The sequence below is a fragment of the Cryptomeria japonica genome, chromosome 6 (genome assembly GCF_030272615.1).
Source record: "Cryptomeria japonica chromosome 6, Sugi_1.0, whole genome shotgun sequence".
Classification (NCBI taxonomy): Eukaryota; Viridiplantae; Streptophyta; class Pinopsida; order Cupressales; family Cupressaceae; genus Cryptomeria; species Cryptomeria japonica.
Window position 1 is genome coordinate 559,753,893 of NC_081410.1, and position 12,855 is coordinate 559,766,747.

A 12,855-nucleotide genomic window follows, 5' to 3' on the forward strand; every position below is an offset into this window, starting at 1 on the left:
CAACAAACTCACCCTTCGGTAAGCTAAGGAGCATGTTGAAAGCAATAGATTCTCATTTTGTATCTTTAGAGAAAGTAGCTGAAGGAAAGGTTCTTAGCTAATTTAATGCTATATGGTTAAGGACGATTTTGAAAATGGTTGAAGGTGATAAGGTTAGTTTGATTTATGTTTTGAAGACTATTCAGGAGGCACTAGATGAAGGCAGTAAGATATACCAGTCATGTCTTCTTTTGCCTAAGTTTACAGTTGAGATTGATAAGAAAATAAAGGAATGTGAAGGGCAGTTAGCTGGTATATCTCAATCTTATGCCCACCAATCAATTTTTGCTAGTAACTATGAAGCTCAGGTGATGGCTCTACTTGACAAAATCAAGAGCTTTAATCAAGAAAAGATAGAGTAGTTAGCATAGTGGAAGAACTAAGGAACTTAATTACTCCCTGGTTGGATACCTTGCTTAGCATTTAGTAGGATTCTATGAATGCTCTGAATAAGAGTGTTCTGACAGATCTTAGAGGAGTAGAGATTCATGCCTATCTATTTAGTGCTCTTATAAACATTTTGGAGAATTTGAAGAAAGGTTGGGATGATCATCGAAGACCATTTTTACAAACATTTTAATTTTTTTGTAAGTTATTGAGGATACCCTTGTACATAAATTTTGGCGGATACCTACCTTTTCCATTGATGTCAAAGGGGAAAATAGGGGAATGAAAAATGATGTATATTCTTAGAGGGAGCTTTTTGAGTTGTTAAGTTGTAGTTTTGAAGTTTTATAGTGACAATGTCATTTTTCATCAAGTGTTGCCATCAATGTCAAAGGGGGAGATTGTTGGCAAGAGAAACTATACTAGTAGAGATTAGTGCATGAGGAATGTTTTGGGGTTGTCATTAATGGCAACTCAGATCAGAGATCACATCCGATATATGCTAAATTGATCTATCGAAAGTTTGATATTCATTTTTGCTTAAGTCTGAAAGGTGGAATACAGTATGCGACAAAGTATGGGTACATTGAGCTAAACTCAATTTTGTTTGCATAATTTTGGTTGCGGTGAAAGAGGTAGTTGATTGGATGGTTGAGATAACTTATTTCACAATCCTAGCCTCCGATATTGATTCTCGTGCAAGATTGAAGATCCGGTAATAAGTAATTCAGGAAGAACAAGATTATTTTTGTATAACATGTAGTGCATAATCTTTGGGATGATTTCGGTAATTGGTTTTGAGTTCAAGGTGGTCAAGTCGACATGTGTGAAGCTTATTATCAATTTATTTAGGTCTACATATGGATTTGTAATCAGATCAAGCCGACTTATGGTAACACATTTTATGTTGTGTGTTATGCGATTCATGGGGCCGACATGGAATTGATTTTATTTGATGGTGCAGATATATAAGACCAATTCATTTCAGTATTTTGGTATGAGATGTGAGTGTGTAAAGATTGTATGAGCAATTGTGGGAAGTTTTTTGTTTGATTGAAAGTTTTTTGTGCTCTGGTATATGACAAAGCAACAAAATAGAGCAGAGAGACATAACAGTGGAAGAAGACCTTTTGCGCTTAATTCGAACTGCATTTTGGCATTTGTAGATGCTAGTCATTAGTTCATTCAATCAATCGTCATTTATAATTTTTGTAAGGCAGTGAGCCTTGTTGGAGTTGAGAAACACAACACCACAAGAGCCTAAAGATCTTTTGGAAGCTAAAACAATTTGTCACAAGGAGAAGCAATGAAGCAAAACAATTTGAAGAACAAAACACAGGAAAAATATGCTCAAAAGAGGAGAGCTCAATATTCACCAAAATGTGTAGTGACATAATGATACAAAGAAAAGAAAAATAACCTCTAATAGGTCAAGAAACCCTAAAAGGGAAAACCTAGGCTTGCACATAATAATTAATAAAGTATTAATTATTATGCACCTAATGTTAGCTTAAGTGTAAAAAAGATAATAGGGAACTTAAAGAATTAAACAAATATTGTTTAATTAATCAAGTAAATACCCAATTACTATAACACCCCCCCTTAAGCTAGACCTAGGGAGAAGCTAAAACCTAAAACAACTACTAAAAGCAGGAAAGATGGGTTCTGACAACAAGGCCTGATCAGGTACCCAAATACAATGAAATATCTATGAAACGGAGACAAAGGAGAAAACCCAATGGGAAAAAACTCCTCTCTAAAAAGAGATAAAAAAACATGCTGAAAGAAGAAGAAGGAAGGAAGGCCTCATAAAGACCCCCCAAGGACAACTTTCTTCACCCCAAGCATAGAGCGCAACTGAAGATAGCGTGGCGATGCAAAAGGTTTCGTGAAGATGTCTGCAACTTGCTCGGCAGTGGGAATGTACTCCAGAATGAGAACACCATCTTGAATCAACTGGCGGATGAAATGCATGTGAAGCTCAATGTGCTTCGTCCACTGATGCTCTACCGGGTTGCGGAAAATATGAATAGCACTTTGATTGTCACACCAAAGAACAGTGGGACTATCAAGAGGAAAACCAAACTTAGTCATCAACTATCGAAGCCATAAGATCTCCAGACTGGCGAGCACTACAACGCGATACTCAGCCTCTATAGAAGATAATGCATGAGCAGTCTGCTTCTTGCAAGACCATGTGATAGGACCAAAGCCAAGACAAAAAACAAAGCCAGAAGTAGACTTTCGATCAGTGACATCACCAGCCCAATCTGAGTCAGTGTAGCCAACAATGTGAGGGTCCCTTGATGTATAGTGAATTCCATGAGAACTAGAGCCCTGAATGTACCGCAAAATACGTTTGGCTGCTTGCCAATGACTCTCATGAGGATCATGGGAGAATTGAGAGACAAGGCCAACCGCAAAGGAAATATCAGGATGGGTGTGAGTCAGGTACAACAAACTACCAACCAACTGCCTGTAAAGTGTAGAATCTACTGAAGGACTAGGGCAAGTGGTGATCAAAACAACCCCTGACTGAGATGGAGTGGGAGCAAGCTTGCAATCAAGCATGTCAAAGTGTCGAAGCATGTCAAGAGCATACTTCTACCGGTAAATGTAGATCCCATCAAAAGACTGAATCACCTGAAGACCAAGGAAATAGTGCAGAAGACCAAGATCTGTCATCTCAAACTAATCCATCAAGACTCGCTGAGTATGCTGAATCATAGAGGATGAGCTACCGATAATGAGGAGATCATCAACATATAGCACAAGAATCAGGATCTCACCCTCAAGAAGTTGAATGTACACTGTGTGATCAGAATGATTGAAAGAATCCATCTTCTCATACCAAGCCCGAGGAGCCTGTTTCAGACCATACAATGAACGCTGAAGTTTGCAAACCAAAGAACTGTCCTGCACAAATCCTTGAGGCCGCTCCATGTAGATTTCCTCCTGTAGGTCCCCATGCAAGAAGGCACTCTTCACATCCATCTGAAAAATAGGCCATCCTCGAGAAGCTGCAAGAGATAGTACAAAGCGAATGGAGTTCATCTTGGCGACATGGGCAAAGGTCTCGGAGTAATCAATACCCTCAACCTGTGATAAACCCTTTGCAACAAGATGTGCTTTGTACTTATCAATGGAACCATCAACAACATACTTGGTGCAATACAACCAACGACACCTAACCATCTTTCTGCCCTTAGGAAGAGGATAGAGATCCCAAGTATGATTCCTCATCAAAGAAGAATACTCCTCCTCCATAGCACAATCCTACTCAGAACAACTGATAGCCTTTGAAAACTTCTGAGGATCATCTGAAATAGCATGACTCAAAAGACTAGAACCCACAATATGAGAACGGGTCTGATGAGTATCTGAAGGATCATTGGCCATAGGACCTGCCGCCTCAACAGTAAAGCGAGCCCACTTGGGCATCCGAGCAGGTGGAGGTGGGGATGGTGGATCATCAACACCATCATCAGAATCATCCTCAAAAAGATCCTGAAGAGATGCAGTGGAAGGTGTAGGCAGAGGAGTAGACACTGGAGTCAGGGTATCCATTGTGGGAAGACGTTCATCAAATTGAACATCCCGTCGAAACATGACCTCTCTGGAATCAGGATCAAACAACCTGTACGCCTTAACATCCTCACAGTAGCCAACAAAAATGAGAAGTCGGCTCTTCCGCTGCATGGCTTTCCTCTGAGCATCAGGAATAAAAGCCCATGCCTCACTGCCAAACACTCGAAAAAAAGAAACATCAGGCTTGTTATGAGACCAAGCCTCCTCAGGAGTCATATGTCTAATAGCCTTGTGAGGCATCCGATTTTGAATATAGTTGGCACAATTGACTGCCTCAACCCAAAAAGATGAATCCATGGATGTGGACTGAATCATACAATTTGCCATCTCCCATAAAGTTTTGTTCTTGCGCTCAACGACACCATTCTGCTGAGGGGTGTAGGGAACAGTAAACTGATGCTGCAAAGCATGCTCAGTGCAAAAATCTCTAAAAGCCTGATTCACATACTCCCCCCCATTATCTGTACGTATCCGCCGAATAGAACAACCTGACTGCTTCTCAACAAATGTTTTGAAGATTCGAAATGAATCAAAGACATCAAACTTGTACTTAAGAAAGTACACCCATGTGCGTCTGGAGAAGTCATCAATAAAAGTGAGCATATACTTGACCCCAGATAAAGGAGTGGGAAATGACATGAGATCACTGTGAATCAACTCCAAGGGTGCCAAAGCACGAGGGGCTCTTCCCTTTGGAAAGGGATCTCTATGATGCTTGCCAAGCACACAACCATGACAAACACCATCAGTGCAGGAAATCTGTGGGAGCCCAAGAACAAGTGCCTGTGTACTCATTTGCTGAAGATATCTGTAATTGACATGGCCCAAACGCTCATGCCAAAGCTTACTCACTGAATCTGCATGTACTATAAGAGACGAACCAACACACACAGAGGGCTCAAATCCATCAAATCTGTACAGACGAGAAGCAGTATCAACACTCCTAGTAGCAACAACTAAATCAAAATCATGGAGGTCCCAAATAACCACATCATGTGGTGAGAACTCAACTGTCTTACCAAAGCTAGAGTGACAAATCTGATAAATGGACAGGAGGTTCGTCGAGATGTCAGGAACAACCAGAACATCCTGCAGAGTACCCCCATCCAATGAGACAGAACCTGAACACAATACTGAAAGCTGAACCGAGTCACCCACTACAATCTGTGAAGTACCACACGAGGCAAGAGAAGTAACCAACTGCTGAGTGTGTCATATGCTGAGAAGCACCAGAATCAAGTATCCATGTGGACCCATAGGTCGAAGCTCGAGCAGTGAGAGCATGACCTTTTCCTGTGGAAGGAGAAGATGCTTGAGGTGAGGAGATGTGATGCTGCTGCATGGCTTCCTCTAAAGCCTCTAAACATTTTCAAAACTTGGAAACGGGATGTCCTTCCTTGCCACAAAAACTACAAGTATCTCCTGATTTCTTCTTAGTCTTGGAGGAAGACTCACTAGACTGTGAAGATTTCCCATGCTTGGGAGGAAATGGTGGTTTAGATTTAGACTTAGGAGCAAGCTTGGAGGGATTCTCACTACTTGCAGAAGGCTTCTTCGGCTTCAGTTTTTGCTTTTGTTTCTCTTTAGAGGAGTGAGCAACCAATGCTTTGTTCTTGGATCCTGAAAGCATATCCAATTTAGAAAGATGAGACTGCTCCCGAGACAAACACTCACAAAAGACATCAAAGGTAGGCATGGTGAAACGAGCACCCAAGCCATCCATGGTGGAGTAGAAAGCAGAGGCAAAAAACTGAAAATGACCCCGAAGCTTCGAAAGAATCAAATGGATGCACTTTGTGTCTGTCTTGATCTTGCCACATCCCTGAAGAACAGATCGGGTTGTCTTGAACTTGTTCAAAAAATCCTCAATGGTGGGAAAGGAATCAGGGGACAAAGAAACCAACTTTGCCTCAATCTGTAATGCTTGAATCTCATTAACCCTCCCAAAGAGAGAATCAAACTTCAACCACATAGCCCGAGGAGTAAGCAACTCATCAAGGTGAAATAGAAGACTGTCTGAGACATGCAAGGAGAGCAAACCTGTGGCCTCATGCATCTTGTTCCTCTGTTGAAGAAGCTCATAAGGACGCTGCAAGATAGGCTGAACCTCATCCAAACAAGACCACAACCCTCGTGCCCTGAGAAGCCTCGTGATGCGGGGCTTCTAGGTGTGATAGTTATGTGAAGTCAACAACTCAACTGAAGGATTTGCCATGAGAACAAAAAACTTTGCACCTCCACCTGCTTGTTGGTTTTTTTTATTATGTGATCTTTTAGAAGGGTTTGTTTGTTTTGAGAGTTTTGGTGTTCTTGATTTCTGATATAAATGACAGAAAGCGAGAAAAAAACACCCCCCCACAATAGATAAACCCAAACCATAGTACATACTGATGAGAAGTAGTGCATAAGCAAAAAAACTTCGAACTGATATCTCATGTACCTGATGAAAATTCTGAGAAAAAAGATCACAAAACTGAATAGAGCATGCTGAGAGCTTTTCAACGCCTATTCGTTTTTGAAAAATGGAGTTCGTTTGCACAATGTACGACCCCGAAAGTGCAGAAAAGAGGCCCAACTGATTGGAAAAAAGTACAGTCAAACAACAGATTCGGAAAAAAAATCCACCACCACGACGTCCGGTTTGGAACCAACTTTTCGACACCTATTCATTTTCCAAAAACAGACTCCGGATGCCCAAGATATGACCAAAAAATGAACCCCCCCTCAAAAAGGCTAGAGGGTGGAGGTTCGATGGAGGAGCCAGAGGGAGGTGGTGCTCCGGCGGCGCTCCAAGGAGGAGCGGCGGGCGGCGGAGAAGGAGGCCAAATGGAGGTGGCGCTGCTGGTTGCGGAAGGCGACGCTGCGCTGGGAGGGGTGAGCGGCGGGGGCCGTAGAGAGCTGTCGGCGGGGCCCGAAGATGTGGCTGAAGGGGTTGCCGAGGCTAGCAGGAGCCTGTAGGCGGGCCAAACTGGTAGGGTTGGTTATCGTATGGCAGCCGGACTGTTAGTCTGTACCTTGCGCAATCCACAAAAAAACAATTTTTTTTTTTAAAAACTTGCTTTTAGCACCGTTTTGTGATTTTTTTTTTTGAAAAAAAAAAAAAAAATCAAAAATCCGGCTTGGATGTCGTAAAAAGACAATTTTTTTTTGAATTTTTTCTCGATTTGTGTGCCAGAGCCGTATGATCTGGTTTTGGAGAAAAAATTCACCTAGATGCTCAGAGTAAAAAATAGACAAATTTTATATGACTATAGAGGTTTTTGGGCCTTCTGAGCACGATGGTGAGGTCCATTTAGGCCCAAAGTGCTCAGAAAAAGGCCTATCCCTAAGCACACACAAAAAAAATGCTTGAAACCCCAGATCTATTTCCAATGCAAAAATTCTCAAAAACAAGAACTGATAGCTGCAGATCTGAGCTCTGATACCATGTTGGAGTTGAGAAACACAACACCACAGGAGCCTAAAGATCTTCTGCAAGCTAAAACAATCGGTCACAAGGAGAAGCAACGAAGCAAAACAATCTGAAGAACAAAATACTAGAAAAATATGCTCAAAAGAGGAGAGTTCAATATTCACCAAAATGTGTAATGACATAATGATACAAAGAAAAGAAAAATAACCTCTAATAGGTCAACAAACCCTATAAGGGAAAACCTAGGCTTGCACATAATAATTAATTCTTTTATTAATTATTATGCACCTAATGTTAGCTTAAGTGTAAAAAAGATAATAGGGAACTTAAAGAATTAAACAAATATTGTTTAATTAATGAAGTAAATACCCAATTACTCTAACAAGCCTTCCTCCGGGTCGTAGCCCTCTTTTGTAATTGAGCAGTGGGCTCTAAATAGTGTGCCTAAATGCATGTGCATTCCTCTCTTGTAATATTATTATACTCCTAATCACAATATTATAATATTGTGGGTCTCAATCCCACTGTGGTTTTTCCCTTTTCGGGTTTCCATGTAAAAATTTTGGTGTTATGGTTTTGTGCATGTTTGCATTTAGTTTTTGCACTTTGCTTTTATTCAGCTACATCCAATGGTTTAAGAATCAATTTAAGAAAGTTGTTAATTGCAGAATACTGATCCACCCCTCTTAGTGTTCATTGATTCCAACAGTTTGGTAGTTTGGTGAGGGGTTTGGTAGTGATGGATGGTGCTTTTGGATTTTAGAGTGCATATTGTTTAGTGCATGTTTTTACAAGTGTAGATCTAATTGGAGTTTGTGTGGTGGACCCCTTTTGTTTTATGTTTTCTTTTGTCAACTCTACATGTCCTTGCATGTGGATGCTTTATTGAAGCAATTGGGGGATGCCAATCCCAATCATGCATGAGGACATTGTTTTTGGTTTGAAGAGTAGTGTCTTTAAAGAAGGTTCTTCACAAAACATAGGTTTCTAGCCTACAAAGGTGAATGGTTGTTTGGAAAGGAGCAAAACTAGACATCTTTTTGTGATTAAACCAAATTTTGTGAGGATGTCTATAATCTAACCAATCATGCCTTGATATGTAAGTTCATGGGGATTTATGTTTCATTTCCCTTCTTGGAATCATGTGCATGTCGAACATGGAATCCAAAGGGTAAAATGAAAGTAATGTTGGCTGCCAACAATTAATTTTTGGTGATTTTTTTCTTGTATATTAGATAGAGATAAGACATTTGAAGAGGGCCTTATTTTTATAATCAGGTTGTGCTCTTCATCAATCTATGTCATGTTAGATTTAACCCTACAGAGGAGATTCCATTGAGGTTTCTAGTTTGAGTGCAACTTTTGTGGTTCCCACTGAAATCCTAAGGAAATGATATTTTCAACTTGGTTGCATCATTGATTGGCAAACCAATGGGCCCTTCATGTCAAACTACGGACAAAAAGGTGATCACTTATGCTCAATTATGCATTAAACTTGATTTGAGAAAACCTTAACTAGATTCCATAGAAATTCATCTTAGATCCAACAATTGGATTATGAGACCCTTCCTTTTTGTTGTCAAATTTGTTTGGAATACAACTATTTGTAGCTAGTGTGTCTTAAATCTAATCTTGTAGGTGTAGCTAGTAATGGATCATCCCGTCCAGCCCCTAAGCTAGACAAAGGAAAAGCACCTACAGTGGAGGATAAAGATGGAATTTTCCTAGTCAAAGGTGAAAATAAGGGAAGAGAGAAGAAGAGAACTCTAAAGGATAGGGGTTGTCACCAGAGAGTTTTTTAGTGGTGATTCTTTGCCAATTGGCAAATTTCATGCGAATTGTCTTGGGCAAAATCGTGGTCAAATCGCCCAGAATTTCGGGGTTAACGGTGCACTGTAAAATTTGGCTTCGCCATTGACCACACATCGCCGACGTGCATGCCCGTAATATTTGCCTGAAATCACTCGGACACGGGTATTAGATCACCTCCGTTATTCGCCAGCAATAGTAAAATGACCACGTACCCAGGACCTAATTCGCCAATGGTAAATTAAATGTTCATTGCACGCGTCGGCCAAATTCACCAATATCAATTAAAACATTATAAGCATTCAAGGACCCATTGGGCCATTTTGCCCCGCTTAAATTAAATTTTCATTGCACGCCCGCGCAATTCGCCAAAAATGCAATTAAATTAAATGTTTATTGGCAATCGCGACGCTCGGGCCCCGCACAATTCGTTAAAAATGCAATCATGGATTGTTATAAATACACTATTTCTTACACTCTTTCTTACAATTTGTTCGTGTTTGATTAGTAAATTGGGATCTCTCGAGTCTCGATTTGCATTCCGCAAATTGAGTTGGAAAGTCGAAGTTCATTCACATTGTAGAGCGGAGGGCCAGAGTTACAATCCTGCAACACAGGCCCAGACATTCATGATTCCTGATTCAGAGAATTGAGAAGGCATAAAGGTGAGTAATCATTTCTTCATACTTTATAGTATTAGTTTTAACTTTTAATTCGTAGTGAGAGGTCAAGACTCAAGATGTCACAGTCAGACATGGGTGAGACTCCTCAGGGTGTTGAAGAGATTGAGATGTCACACAAGGGTAAGACTGAGACTCCTCAGGGTGGTGAAGGGATTGAGATGTCAGAAAAGTGTAAGACTCCTCAGGGCGGTGAAACTGAAGGGATTGAGAGGCCATCAAAATGCCCAAAACTTAAACTTAAAGATGCTACCATAAAGTCTTTTTTTGGAATTGGCAAAGTTTCTGGTCCATCGACTTTTGTAGTTGCAAAAGCCATTCACAGTAGCTCACCACCACTACAAGGTGGGATTGTCATTGAGTTAAATGCATCAAATGAGGATGGCAATACCGACACGATAGAAGATGTTGTAAGGGATACACACAATGAGGTAATTCACTCGGATGCAAATGCTAGTACTGAAGATGATGTTGGTAGGAAGAAAAGAAAAAGGAAAGTAAAACTGGGGCGAGAGTGGGAGATGACAAAGAGTTTTAAGATTGATTGGGTAGCAAAGTACCCATTCATTGAACCGGTCCCAAATAATGAAGAACAACCAACATAATGCAGGTGTAAGATTTGTAGATGGAAAACAAAAAGAGAGAAGAAGATGCAGCTAAAGCTTGACACCATAGAAAAACATATTGGTAAGGTTTATGAAAAACAGATCATAGACGGAAAGGAAACACGAGTAGTGAGATGGAAATCAAAGGAAGAATGTCTTCATGTTAAGTATGCCGCGGAATATGAAGAGCATAACCACAATGGCAAAATGACAGTGATTGGTAATAGTGGATTTGGAAATACAATCAAGGTTGGGCTTGAACATGCAGCGAAAATGCAAACCTGGCAAAGATTGTTCAGATGAGTGTTATTTTTCATATTATGTCGAGAGGGCGTCCTATGAAAGATTTCCCAGAATTTAGTAATTTATTATCTTTTTTGAATGTTCCTCACTATTCTATGTCACATTGGTCAATAAATGCTGGATGGGAAATGGCAAACTATCTTGCTGAGGTGGAAAAGCAAAATTTACAAGAGAGTGTAAAAGAGTCAAATTTCATTTCATTATCCATAGATGAAGTTACTGTGGTAGATAACACTGCTTGGGTTTGTATGCATGTGTATACTGTAAAAGAACACGTCCGTCGAGCTCATCTACTTTGTGTTCGTAAAATGAGGGGCAATTCAACAACAGAAAATTTATATTTGGAAGTTAAGAAAGCTTTGAATGAAATTGCTGGTATGGATGACTTGACAATTGCCAAGAAGTTGGTGTGTGTTGGAGCTGATGGAGCTGCAGTAATGCAAGGTCAAAGGACCGGTCTTTGTGCAAGATTACAAACTAGTATTGCACCATACATGGTTGGCATTCACTACATGGCCCATCGAATGAATTTAGCATATAGAATTGTAAGCAATTTCCCTACAATGTCAAAAGTTGAAGATCTGGTCCACGAGATCCACTCATACTTCTGTTGAAGTCCTAAACGTTTTGCAGAATTTCAGATTTTTGCTGAGGGAGTAACAGGAGGAAACAAGCTTCTCAGGGATGTTGAGACCAGATGGATCTCCTTGCATGGACCAGCGGAACGAGTTCTAACAGAATATCAATCCTTGATCGGTCTAATGTATGAGCAACGCCTCATAGTAGACAAAGCTCCTGATCTCTTACATAAGTTAAGTGATATAGAGACTCTGTTAACTTTAGCTAGTCTTCTGCCCATGCTGGATTCAATGAACAAACTTGTTAAGAAAGCCCAAGACAAAACTATGTATATCAATGAGTATAGCACTCTATGTAAAATGACATGCTTGAGCCTGGATGGTCTATATTCAGATCTAATAGGGCGAAGCCCAATTTTTTTTAGGTGGCAGATAATTACAGATTTGAATCATGCTGAATTTTTTTTACATTTCAATACCAAAAATGAGCAATGCACCAATGCACCAATCTAAGACGGGCAAGCGAGGCAGAGCACTACCAGTTAAAAAGGAAGATTTTGACAGGAATGTTAAATCTGTTAGTGATAATTTGAAGTCTATTGCATATGAACTTTCAACTGAGATTCGTGAAAGATTCCCTCGAGAAGAAATACTTGAAGCCATGGGTTGTGTGTATCCTCAATTTTGGCATTCAATTGGAGATAATCCAAATGACGCAAAGATGTATCATACAAAACTAGAGGAATTGATATTGACATTTTCAAAATTTGCATATTGCAATGGACAGCCAATAGAAGGAATTTTAAATTCAGATCATCTTAGAAAACAATGCAAACAGTTTGCATTGGTTATGAAACAGCAGTTGGTTAACTTGGAGAATCCATTTGAACCTGGATCAATCACAAGGCTTTGGAAAAGGATAGATCAAAGTGAAGCATTGCGTATTGCAATACCAGAATATTTGAAACTTGTTGATTTATGTCAAACAATGATATTGGGGTCGATGGAAGATGAGAGAGTTTTAAGTGCATTAGGGCTTTTGAAATCAAAGATCAGAAACAAATTAGACAAGAATTTGGAAACTTGCTTGAGGTTGTTTGTAACCCAGTATAATGTTAGAGATTTTCCATATGATAGGGCACTGGCAATCTGGAATTTTATGCGTGAAAGACGAGGGGTGTGCAACACTTTAAAAGCTGGTGGTGTTACTGCTAGTGCTAGTGCTGAGACAAATGAATATGATGGATCACAGACTCAGAGTCAGCATGAAGACGAAGACATTTTTGAATACCCGACTCAGAATGAAGATGAACCTGTTAGTACTAGTCAGTTTCCGGATCTTGAGTCCATTTGGGATATAGAAGCCTCGAACAGTCGGACTGAATCACTGAAGTGAATTAGCAGTCGATTTATAGGTATTTATAATTATACTACAGTTCTTGAGTCATATTACA